The sequence below is a fragment of the Temnothorax americanus genome, unplaced genomic scaffold (genome assembly GCF_048541705.1).
Source record: "Temnothorax americanus isolate GAGA-0224 unplaced genomic scaffold, ASM4854170v1 Scaffold59, whole genome shotgun sequence".
Classification (NCBI taxonomy): Eukaryota; Metazoa; Arthropoda; class Insecta; order Hymenoptera; family Formicidae; genus Temnothorax; species Temnothorax americanus.
The window spans coordinates 221,143-234,208 of NW_027509741.1; the positions used below are offsets into that span (position 1 = coordinate 221,143).

The 13,066-nt window shown below is 29.5% G+C and overlaps 1 protein-coding gene across 1 annotated transcript in view; it reads right to left on the reverse strand.

Moving 5' to 3' along the window:
• Tk (tachykinin) overlaps positions 1-7,523 on the reverse strand; it is a 77,579-nt gene extending 70,056 nt beyond the window's left edge. The window contains exon 1 of the mRNA XM_077419793.1: positions 7,366-7,523. The gene's annotated coding sequence lies outside the window, so the exon portion shown is untranslated. The remainder of the gene's footprint in view (positions 1-7,365) is intronic.
• Positions 7,524-13,066: the final 5,543 nt, after the last annotated feature.

Genomic DNA, 13,066 nt, shown 5'->3' on the forward strand with positions numbered 1-13,066 from the left:
TCGAAAACCTTTGTCTAAGCTATAATATATGTATGTACGAATTACTAAAAACTAACAATAAGCAGAATTATAAAAATTAGAAAAAGGAGTTATAAACCAAAGAAAGATACGCATATCTATCTCTTTAATTAAAACAGTCCATTTTATATCCTTTTACATTTAAATGAACTAATTTTTTAATCAGAAATAAATATATATGTATAGAGAAGAGTAATATGAATGTATGCTTATTTTTTTTTTATCTATATGTGTATATGCATTATATAGTAATATCAGTTTAATTAATATTTAATTAATATTATTAAGCAATCTCTCTCTTTATATTAAGATTTTTACGTATTAATTTGTAAAATTGCATATTATTTTTTATTATATTTTTTTAGCAGAGTTAATTTTATTTAATTAAAATTAAATTATTTAATTTAAATAAAAAATAAAATATAAGCTATAAAAATATTAGAATAGATTGCTAGTTCAAATAACCACTTAAATTTTAATCAACTAGCTTTTTTTTTTACAAAATCTGAAATATACAGCAATTATAACAAGAGAAATAGGCCTCTATAATGCCAGTTTGGAAATGCCCGCGTATTAATTCACGTATATGTATGTAAACGTGACGATTCTCGTTCTGTTCATCGTTTCGCTATTCCTCCGTATGCAATTTCGGAAACCAGTAAACAAGATTTCGAAATATTATTTCCGTTTTGGAAAGTTTAATCGGATGATAGAGTATTATAATGCGCTTAGGAATGCAGAGTTATTTTTATTCCATTGTTCGAGATACGCAATCTGCGGTTATGGACTCGATGGACACGGATATCCCATGCCAAAATGAGGTGCTCAGATAATTTGATTTGTCAGTGATTATCATTAATAGCTTGTTATTCAAAATCTACCACTGGTGGGTATATATTGTAAAATATTATTTTATTGAGAAAGAAGAGAGAAAAAAGAGGGAGGGGAAGAGAGAGAGAGAGAGAGAGAGAGAGAGAGAGAGAGAGAGAGAGAGATCAAGTGTTGTGCATTGAAAAATTTTAATATCGTGAAATTAGACCATCCGAATTATCTTATGACTAAAGGTAAAAAAAATAACTGTATACAAAGACTCTTGTAAGACTAAAAATTAGTTTACTTATAACATTTATAAGAGAATATTCTGTATACTTATATATACAATATATATGTAAAAAAGAGTATGTGAAGAAAACATTTAATTTATTATTAGACTATTTAATTAATCACAATCTTAATTAGACTCAATCCTGATGAAGATTACTAATCTCTCATGAGTAGGAGTTCCGGAAATTGAGTCTATAATTTGCTATTCCCTTGCATTTCTTTTTTTTATTCTTATCGTTCCCTAAGTTGTAATCTCTTTGGTAAGACCCTTCTCAAAACTCATCCAATTGTCTTTTCGCGTGTCCCATTTTCTATGCAAATACTATAATCAGAGAATGTATATAGAAAAGAATGTATATGGAACAACTAATGTCATTATTTTTTTTTTCGTCAAATCACATATGCATATTGCAGTGATAATAATATATTAATTGATTTATATTTTATAATTTTACTTTAAAATATTATTTGTCCTACTAATAATCCAGATATGAGATAAGAAAAAGAAGCAAAGAAGTGTAAGAGTTGTATGAGATTAATTCTGGAAACTATATAAAATTCTATAAGATATAACTTTTGTACGCAGATATAATATTATAATATCTATAATTTTCTATAGTTACTTCATAGTATTGCAAAATAAAGAGACATTAATAGGTTATAGACCTTGATTTCTCAACTGAATTACGATCGAGCTGAAAATAAACATTTGCCAATTTATCCTCATGAATATGGAAATTTGCAAATTTGATTAACGTTGCGGTTGATTACAGTTTGACATTATTTTAATTTTATTTTTACAACAGATCGGATAATTGAAATTATTAATTATTGGAGAATGTCATAGCAAAAGATTCTATATCAAATGTTTTACTTCAGACATTAATATTGTATAAATTTTAAAGATAAGCATCCTGTACTTCTAGGAAACGTTTAATAATAAATTATAATCTTAATTTGAAATTGTTCCTAATTTTAATTTAAAAAATTGTTAAACTATTCTAAATTTTATATAAACAATCAGAAGTAATCTTTTTCTTCTGCAATATAATGATTAACAAAGGAGGTTTCATTCAATATCTAACTGGCCATTTATTAATATACAGGATGTTTTCAAATATGTAGGAAGCATTGCAGTAATGGATTCAAGATACAAAAACGATAAAAAAAAGTTTACATCAACATGTGTCCTATTTGACCTTGTTGACGAGTTACAGTTATGTTTGTACTCCAGTAATATGGAGCTGTTTAACGTTACAGATGCTCGAAAATGGCCACATTCGGTTTGTATTTGTATAAACAATGCTCAATATCACCGCAATACTTCCTGACCTTGTTGATTTCACACATTCTATTGATTGAGTTTACTCACTTCAGTTCGTTCTCTTGCTTCTATTAGAAGCACTTAATAATTTACTCAATAGAATGTATATGAAATCAACAAGATCGAGAAGTATATTCTGGAGATATATTGAGCACTGTTTATAAGTACAAACCGAAAATGACCATTTCGAGCATCTATGAAGGTAAGCAGGTATAAATTACTGAAGCACAAAAATGGCTATAATTCGAAAACAAGATCAAATAGGACATATATGTTCATATAAACTTTTTTCATTGTTTTTGTGTCCTAAATCTACTACCGCAATACTTCCTACATATTTAAAAACACCTTATATATTCTTAAATACATAACGTTTCGACAATAGTTTGCGATCCTTATCAAGTGTATGTATATCAAGTGCACTCTTGATAAGGACCACAAACCATGGTCGAAACGTGTATTTGAGAATATATATTATTAATTAAACCGTATCCTTTGTTATATAAACAAATTGTGCCAAATATTTGCTAATGTAAAATATTTGCTGAAGATATATAAAAACGTTATTTATTATTAAAATATTATTTCTCATCAAGTCGTGATTACTGCAATATTTGCAGGTCACACAGATCGCGAGCGCGATTGCCTAATCAAATAATTAAAACGATTGACTATAAGGGAATATATCATAGTCCGCACATTGCATAAGAATTAGCTCTGGATAATGAAACGTTTAAATAAATTATAAGTTTTTGCGCCGATTAATCTTCTGACTTAATTAGAGATTACCTGGGGAAATTATTGTAAGAGATTGCATTATACAAAACTTGCTAATTACTTTCATGATTTCTGCACACATGGGAATGCCCTTTGCCTGAGTAAATTATATACACAATCACTGTCAATTTAAACTGTGGAACGGCCCTCAGCTAGGGACCTCGTTTCAACAACATATATTATATCTAAGTAAGTCAATGACGTAAATTAATTATACTCCTAATAATTAGAGACTGATACTTGACCAACACAATATCAATATAAAACAATTATAATAATGTCTTATTTAATTCTCTTAGGAAACTTTGGCTGTATTTCGATATTTACTATCAGCAACTGTCAGTACTGAAAATCTATAGTATACACGTGACGTAAAATATAGAAAAATATAGATTTTTAGTACCTATATACTGACAGTGAATATCAGAATGCAGCCTTTATTAAAAAAGAACGTTGCATCTCTCTTGTCGTTTTTTTAAGCATTTAAAAGTGCTTTTAATAGAATCAATCATACTCACACATAATTACGATTTAAACTAAATGAAGAATGTGCAAACTAGCTTTCGGGTATTTTTCTCGCGCGAAGTACCGCGAAGAACATCGAAGAATCTTAATTCTTTGCACTCTGTAATAAATTCGCTATTTTATATTTCAACAACTCCGATAATTAAATAAAAAAATCCTTTATTTTTAAAAACATTAAATTTCATTATAATACGTCGTCATGTTTAAAAATTTAATAATATAAAAAATACGTTAAACTTTTAGAAATATCCATGTCAAACATAGCTCCACATTCAAGTTACTGGAATAAAATATGATATCGAGTATAGCTTAACTTCCGAGTAAAGGATTAACGCTACAATAGTGAAATCAAAATAACGATTATTTTGTCGCCAATATCCTGAAAGATTTCTCACGAAATCCCAGACAGAAGGAACTTCACCACGAGTAAAAATTTTCATCACGGAGAAATATCGTGGCTTGTACATGCGAGACCAGCGAGAGAGAGCGAGTTTAACCGTCAATTTTCGAACCGATAAAAACATGAGAAAGGTCCGCGGAATAGACAAGCACGATGGAATTTAAAAAGTTGCTCCACGTCCCGGGGCATACTCCCACTCGATAGAAACTTCGGCACTTATACTCGCGTCCACGTCCCGTAGAGTTCAATAAATACGATGTTCGTCCCCTCGGAGCACATCGGCTTGTTATAGTGGATGACTGTATTTCGCGCTAACGAGCGACGGGTAGCGGAGTTAGCTCGGTGACGTGAAGTATGCTTCATCGGCGTTGGTGTAAACCGCATTTGAAACAGTCGCAGGAGAATAGATATATAGGTATCGCTGTCGTAAAACATCGGGAATTAAGATTGTCTCCGCGCGAGATTCCCATTCTCCGAACTAAGCCACATTCCGGCTGACGTTTCTTAAAATTGCTTTCAATCGCCTTTCATGCCGCCATGCCGTACAGAAAATAGAATTGGCCGGCACATATGCCTCTTATAATTCAACACTCTTTCCGTATTTTTATTTTCTGCTTTTATAGAAATAAAGAAATGATTCCTGCAAAAAAATATTGTGATATTTGCGTATTGCATATGATAGATAAGCAGCTTTTAGAACAGCTTCTTGCAATTTACAAAATAAAGTTGGATTTGTAAAGTACAAATAATAATATTTCAAATAATATTTCAAATATTAAAGATTAAAAAATATAAAAAATTAAAACTAATAAATTACAATAATTTTATTAAATTGCAAACAAATAAAAACTTTCAAAAACTCGTAAATTAATTTTCTAAATTCTTACTTCAAAATAAATGTTTTTAATGTGAAATATGGAAAATGCAAATTTCTAAAAAAATATTAGTCGAAAATATTTTGTTATTATCTCTTTGTCATCTAAAAGTCATACGTTAATTAAAAAACAGTATTTGCATTAAAATGTTACAGAATAGTTGCAGCGGCTAGAAAAGCAGAAAATATTGATGCAGAAAACAGGAAATGGTATGTCAATGCGCAAGAAATCAGAACGAAAAAAAAAATAAAGGCCAGATATTAAATAAAAATATTTAATACATATTGAAATCTCGTTGCTCGTATTTTGTTTTTAACCAATAATCCAAAGCAGCTGCATTCTTTCTTTTATCTTTTTTTCTTTATGTGTAAAATATTATTAATAAATATAAATTTTAAAAATAATTTTTTTAAATATATTTAATATTAATGTTTTTTAAATTTAATGTTAAATATTTTTATAATCAAAATATTGTTAAACTGAAGTTTATAAACGGATATTAATTATTTTCGAAAAAAAATAATTTGAGTCAATTGTTATCGATGTATGCGTGGCAGAATTATTTAAAAAAATTGTTTAACCGTAAAAATTGTTTTAGTTTTTTTTTATTTGCCATGACATATTGTTATTATATTATACCTTTTATCACATGTTAAAGTTTGATAAAATATATAATTAAGGAATTTACGCGTTTTGCATTTTTGTTATGTGCATATCTTCCAACATAAAATGGTATAAAGCATAAAGCACTCAAACTTTGTCACGTAATGCTCTTATAGTCTATAATATACTTCTAAAGTAACGTTATTTGCACGTTGCATGACATGTATTAACAAATTTTAGTTAAATCGTAAAACTCGTATCAATGTTGAATAAACGTAGAGCTTTTAATCAGTTTTATAAAAAAAGAAAATCTGTTTCTATCATATAAGGTTACACATATTACATCGGAAGCCTGTTGCTTCTATGATATAATCGAACATTGGCACGGAACTTGCCCGACGACCCTTGTCTGCGGACTAAACGACTGATGTTGGGTTAAATTTGCACAAAGCTGAGTTAAGAGGATAATGGATTTCTGTCGTTACAACAAAGTATAGTTTGTACATACGTATAACTGAATATTTGAAAACAAAAAGCTCTTGCAGTTTATTCCATTCTCCAAAAATGACATGACTCACATAATATTTATAATAATATGAATAATTTCCACCGAACTAATACAAGCTATTACCTCACAATTAGCAAAACAAAAACTGTTTATCCTTTCATTACAAAATGTAATAAAATATTTGAAATGGAAAATTGAAACGACATAATTTTCACAGTAGAAAGAGTGTTCAAATATTTTTTTTATAAACGTCTTAAGCAGATCTAAGCATTAAGATGTTATGCTAAAAAACTACAATTATATTTGCACATATATTAGTTTCCAGAGTTTGACTCGATTTAAATCATTTATATGTAAGTTATCTATTTTATATTTTATTAATCTTATATATATATATATATATATATATATATATATATATTATTTTCTTTGTTCTATAACTTTCTTTACGTAACAGAAAGTTTACGTAACAAATAATTAACTTTTCGTGAAAGATCTTCTGGCAGTTTTGTCTTAATAACCGTACATTTTGTAAAGTTTATCAGTATAATGGCCAAATTTATAAGATACACGCAACGTATAAACTCTTAATCTGCAAGAAGCAGCCAAATTAAGGGCTTTAAGAAAGGTAATATTAAATTCATGCTATACTTACTCGACTCTTGATCTTACGAAAAGGCTAACAAATTTACTCTATCATAATTTATTCAATAATGAAGATCATTATCTTTACAATTCCTTGTTTTAAATTAATTTTGTTTAAAGGAGATTGAAACCATTTCTTTATAACTCTAAAGATATAATTTTCTATAACATAAATATGGTCACAACTACTAATAATTTAAGCATTTTTTTATATATCTGTAAAACAGAATATATTTTTTATTTGAACAATTTCTGTTTTTATTAAAATATAAATCTTACCATTTTCAAGTACAAATGAACATTATTTAGGTTGTCACAAGTTTAAGATTTATAAGAAGCACAATTTTTATACTTTTTTTCACTTTTTAACCAATAAATTGTAAAATTTATTAAAAAAATAAAAAGAAACGCTAGTAATTGATTAATTCTATAAACCATATTTTAAAAAAATTAATTATCATTAATTTTTAATCATTATAGCATTTTTTATTATTCTGTTCATAAATCTTCTTCCATTTCTTATTAACAATTTCTTATTTACAATACACTAAAAAATGTATCTGCTAAATTAAAAATTAAAACTTACCTTTCGGAAGTAAGACCGGAGACTTCAAAAAACAAGGCGATGTAACAGTTAGATCAGAAGGAGCTTGACGATCCGTCTTCAAGTTCGGCAATCTTTAATATCTCAAAGTGAGAGACCTGCTCGGTATGGCGAATACCAGTCAACTGACTGAATCCAAAGCTCCGCGTGCTTGAAGTTATACGTAACGCTAGCGGCGCGGTGACGTCACGGGGCACAAAGACCAATCAGAGGACTGAGCTTGCGCCCAGAACAGGGGTAGAACGGCCCCCACCGATCGGTTTAAAGAGAGCCTGCACCTGGACATGAACGGCGATCGTCTGTTCTCCTTTTATTGCGCGCGATCCTCCCTTTTTGCTCACTTCTTCAACCGCGTACTTCGCCCACGTGAAAAATGTTCAATTGTGACGTCGATGACGTGCTCTCGCACTCTGGTGAATGGGAAGGTGTTATAAGATCGCCGTTATTAAACAGATGGCGCGATATCGCGTTTGGTACGTATGACGAGTTCACTTACTTCGCTGACCAACCATGACCTCGTAGTTTACACCTCAATTGGTGGTCATCGCCCATTGCCTGACTTGCCTAAAAAATGAGGCGAGTCGATACTCGTAATCCTTTCGCGAATTAAACGAACATGAATTAAAGATGCGTTCTGTTATTACTTTGTGTAATGAATGGTGGTTGATATATATATGGAACTAAAGCAATCAATGATTTATGTATATAAAAACGTAACTTTTACACTCGAAAAAACTACTTTCTTCTATACTTTAACATAAGTCTCTTCTTTAAGCCTTCCGGACAAAAAAGAAAGATAAAATAATATTTTCTCTTTATTTTTAACAGTACTTATCTTTAACATTTGCAGTAAAAAAATGTCATTTGACCAGGAAGAGCTTTAAAAACTGGTTTTTATATTGCAAATTCAAAATTTAAGAAATAAGAAATAAGTACTTGAATATACACAGTTTTCTCTTTTTCTTCTGCTAGCACAATTTAAGAATATAATGAAAAGTATTATATTAAGCATATAACATAAAACATATTTAAGATTACATTTCTTCACGTTTTAATTTACTTAAGATTGCTTGCAAGCAAAAGATAAATGTCATTATATTTCAAAAGACATTCTAGAATATGTCTATGTGTAAAAACACATTTAACGTTATTAATACTTTGCACATAAAATTATATACACAAGAGTGATCATGATGTAACAGGACATGAAGCAGATACTATTAAAAAAACCACTATAAAGGAGTACAGTTTTTATAGTAAAAGTCGCAGTCATTATAATGTCCCTATAAAAGCCTACCGGCATCATTAAGTTCGGCAGTTGTTCCAAAAAAAAACGCGAAACGTCGTAATGTCTCTTTTTCTATCAACCAGAATACATTAAGCAACCGAGCTGTGCATTATTCTCGGTATTACCCTCCGAGAGAACCTGAATCATTTATCAAGAGAGACGATATATCTAGGGAGAGAGACGCCATTCTCACCTTTGCATATTAAACCTCGAGCTATCATCAGGCATACCTTTTGTGTAATATAAGTTAATAGCCAATTAAAGCGGGGAAATCAGTTAAGACAATTAATTAAACGTTTTAATTTCTGATAATGATACGAGATCGACAGGGAAATATGTAACAGTTTTATGTGTAATGTCTTAATAATATATTAGTAAAAATCGGGATATAGACACTGTTAATGCGGAGACGTAATTTTCACCCGAGGAAATAGACGTGATAACCGAATTAGAACCCCAAAAACGCGCTATTAATCGCTTTTTATCTGTGATCTCGGAAGATTGTAATCTTTATGAAGATTCATAGAACACAACTGGGGTAGGTAACAAACTTTGCCGTTCTGAAACATTGAAAATTTATTAGGCGCGCACACAAATAAAGCATTCGTATTCACTTTTGTACAGAGTGCTTTGACTTTCGTCGATCTGCTATTCTTGGCCATAGTACAATACAAATAATAGCAATATTAGTAGCATTTGCCTTAGTTCTCTAAAGTGCTATAAAGATAAATGTTATCAATGTGATACCACATAAGTTTTAACAGCACTCTTTGAATAAAAGAAAAAAGTATTTGCTAATCGTCGAACGTGTCATATGTTTGACATTATCGATTAACGAGATTCTCGCATTAAGCAATTGCAGTATATCTCTCTGTTATCGTCCAACTGTCACAAAAAACTGCCGCGATAAAAGCGAAAATTAAATATAAAAATTCACAAAAAGTTGAGGTTTATAGCAAGCATGTAACAATAATATATAATTAATAAATTCATCAATACACATTGTTTTATTCATACTTACACACAAATAATAACCAAATATTCAAGATAGGAAAAAAGAGAAAGAAAGAAAGAGAGAGTTATAAATTTAAATAATAATTTAAAATACGTTGATGCTCAGAAACATATAATATCAAATAATCGTAAAACTCTCGCAAAATTATATAAATCTGTATAATAGTCTATATATATATATATATATATATATATACATATATAGTAATTTATATATATAATAAATGCACAAAAAATACATATTTTATACATTGTAATGAAAGAAAAGTACACCCATCATAATAATAAAAAGTAATATATGATTAAAAAAGATAAATTGAAAATAAATGTCAGGACATATATTTGTCAGTTTGACATTTAAATATTAATATCCATCCAATTAAGAAGTGAAAAAAGATAATTTACCAAATTAAAGACATATTTCCTAAAAAATGTTAGAGTAACTAATTAAATTTATATTATTCTGATATTCTAATAGATCGCTTACTTTACTTCTCGAATAGAAGGGAACAACACAAGCGTTTTCGATCGATCGAGCGCGATTTGCGCCTATAGTCGCGAATGTTCTTCGTGAACAAAGAAAAAGTTACCTTATAACATAACACTTCTGTAAAGTATTTTTATAAGCTGATGTATTATATAAAAGACAAGTAGAGGGTAGTCGACGCCATTATACTGACCTTTGAGAAAAACGTGTGTTGCGGCTTACAAACGCATATGTTCAAGCATCCTCGTTGACATTCTCAAATTGGTTTTCTATATGTGTGTGTGAATGTGAAAGAGAAGTCGAGAGGCATTATCTTCGATGTTCTATCTTCTCTGTTGAATTGCGTGCGAAGAGAACTGGGTCCGCTCTGTAGCTGTCACTTAAAAAACACTATACAAAGTAACTTATAGGCCTAAAAATATATATTTAAAAAACAGATATAGATTATCAAAAAAATTTCACAGCAATATTTTCTTGATTAAAAGATTAAATAACTCTTAATCTGTTGCAACTTTTTAATTCCTTCTTATTAAATTTCTTAACGAATGCACCTCAAATAATATAATAATTAGAGCTATTATAAATTAGAATAATAATTAATTGCGGAATTGCGGTTAATATCGATAAACAAATTTTATGAATTATACGAGTTCTTTAATTTATAAACTTTTTATTATGATGTAAGTCATGTCCATAATTAAAACTCTTAAAAAGTGGATTATGACATGTACATACCTTACGTTATATAGTTGAACGATTTATTGTATGTATAATATTATCGTCGAACACATTACAAAGTTGGTTTTTCGATTGAAGAACTGACGGTGGTTTTTCCTAAGGAGTTTAAGAGGAGTGACTATGGCATTTGCAAGAAAATAAAATGGCTTCAGTTTCACGGTCGATCTGTTACGGTCGAGAACCGTTACTAACGATCAGAGAAGAAAATATTCCCGAGTGACTGTCTCTAACGTTCTTCTTTGAGAAACATGTATATATCCTGCAATTTGTACATAGAGAATATGCTTCGTAAAATTTGCATCTAATTTTCTTATAATATCTGTCTGTCTATCACCTATCTATCCGTTTGTATATGTGAGGGAAACAAAAGCAAAACGGCACACTTAACAACAAAAAATATTTACGCACAGAAACAGTAAGCTTTATTATAAAAATTAAAATTATTATAACATAATTATATAGATATGTTATAAAATAGAAATTTATTTCTTCTTATTATCTATTAATCAGACTTTAATCAAATCCTTTCTAAAAAAAGGCATGTTAAATCGATACTCGTATCTCTCGAAGTCTTCTCGAAAGTCTCGAATTGCTTTGTTGGCTCTTTTCCGCGATGCTGATTGACTCTGTTGCTGCGCTAACTTCGTGAGCGGCTGTCATAGCATATTTTGACAATTGTGTGTATATTAAAGTTAAATAGCGCGCGCGAAGCGCGCGTCTGTGATGTCTAGTCACAGATAAAAAAGATATTAAATAATTTTATCCTTTTGGTCCATTTTTATTCATAGCAAGGTAAAACGGATTACTTTTGGAGGCAAAATGGACCTATCATTTTTTTTCTGTGGTTTTGTCAATATTTTTGGTAGAATTATATTTAGTCAGTCTTTTTTTTTAAGTTGTTTTTGGCGCATTAAAAACGACGCCTTATTGAGACCCATTGCACCAGCAGTAACTTTTACAATAGAATTTTTTCATACTATTTTCGTCCCAAGACTGTCGATTCATTTTTCTTTTGTAGTTATTCACCATCTAAATTAACAAATAATAATAATAACGTTTAAACAATGTCAAAGTCATAATGTCGTTAACAGACCATGTGTTTTGCTTGATCCGTTTTGCCTTTTGGGTACTGATTAAATCAATCTCTAAACTTGAAATTATGTTGGATTATTTTTTTAATTTTTTTTTACTTTAAAACAAAAAGAACAATATTAATTTATATATGCATCAGTAAAACTTATTACGATAAACCAAATAAACTGAAGGCTAGTTGAAAATTGCAAAATTTAGATCAAACCATAAAAAAAAAATCTTATCTTGCCAAATTACAGTGCATAGACGAATAACAGCTTCGAGCGCACTGACCAAATGTGAGTAGAAGACATACTATCTAATAACGCTAGTTACCACCACACACACACACACACACAGAGTGCTAATGGTTTAAATATATTAAAAGTGGTCCGTTATACCTACAGGTGCCGTTTTGCCTTCGTTTCCCCTACGTGTGTGTTAAAATTGTTTAAATTTTGTCAGTATTGCAATTGTTTTATTATTCAATATGTAACACATATCAAATTATGTATATTTACAATATAAACAAAAATACTTATATATATTTTTTTGTTTTTATTAAATAAAAACAAAAATTTTCCATTAAATGGAAGCAGTAGATAATATAATCTTAAATTCAGAGAAACGTATTCACGGAAAAAAGGTTAATAACCAAGGCTTGGTGAAATAGCTTCAACTTAAAGGGTTTAGTGATTATGACAAAATAATTTGGTTAATGTTAACAAATTTGGTTAACATTAACCAAATATTTTGTCATAATCACTAAACCCTTTAGTTGAAGCTATTTCACCAAGCCTTGGTTATTATAACCAAAACCTTTTTTCAGTGTTGTTGCAAAATCTCTTAATGCTATACTTGAGATTATTTGAAGTAAATTTCTCTTTATTATTTTCTTTTATTTAATCACATCTATTTGCTATTGAGAGAAGTTTTTTCACGTATTGCTCGACTCTATCCGCATCCTTTTGTTTTACATTATACTAATATAATACGAGCTAGCAGATCGCCCATCACACAACACGAATGTTCGCTTGATTTATATAATAAATTCAATTGATGTCGAAACTAAAAATATCTCGCCA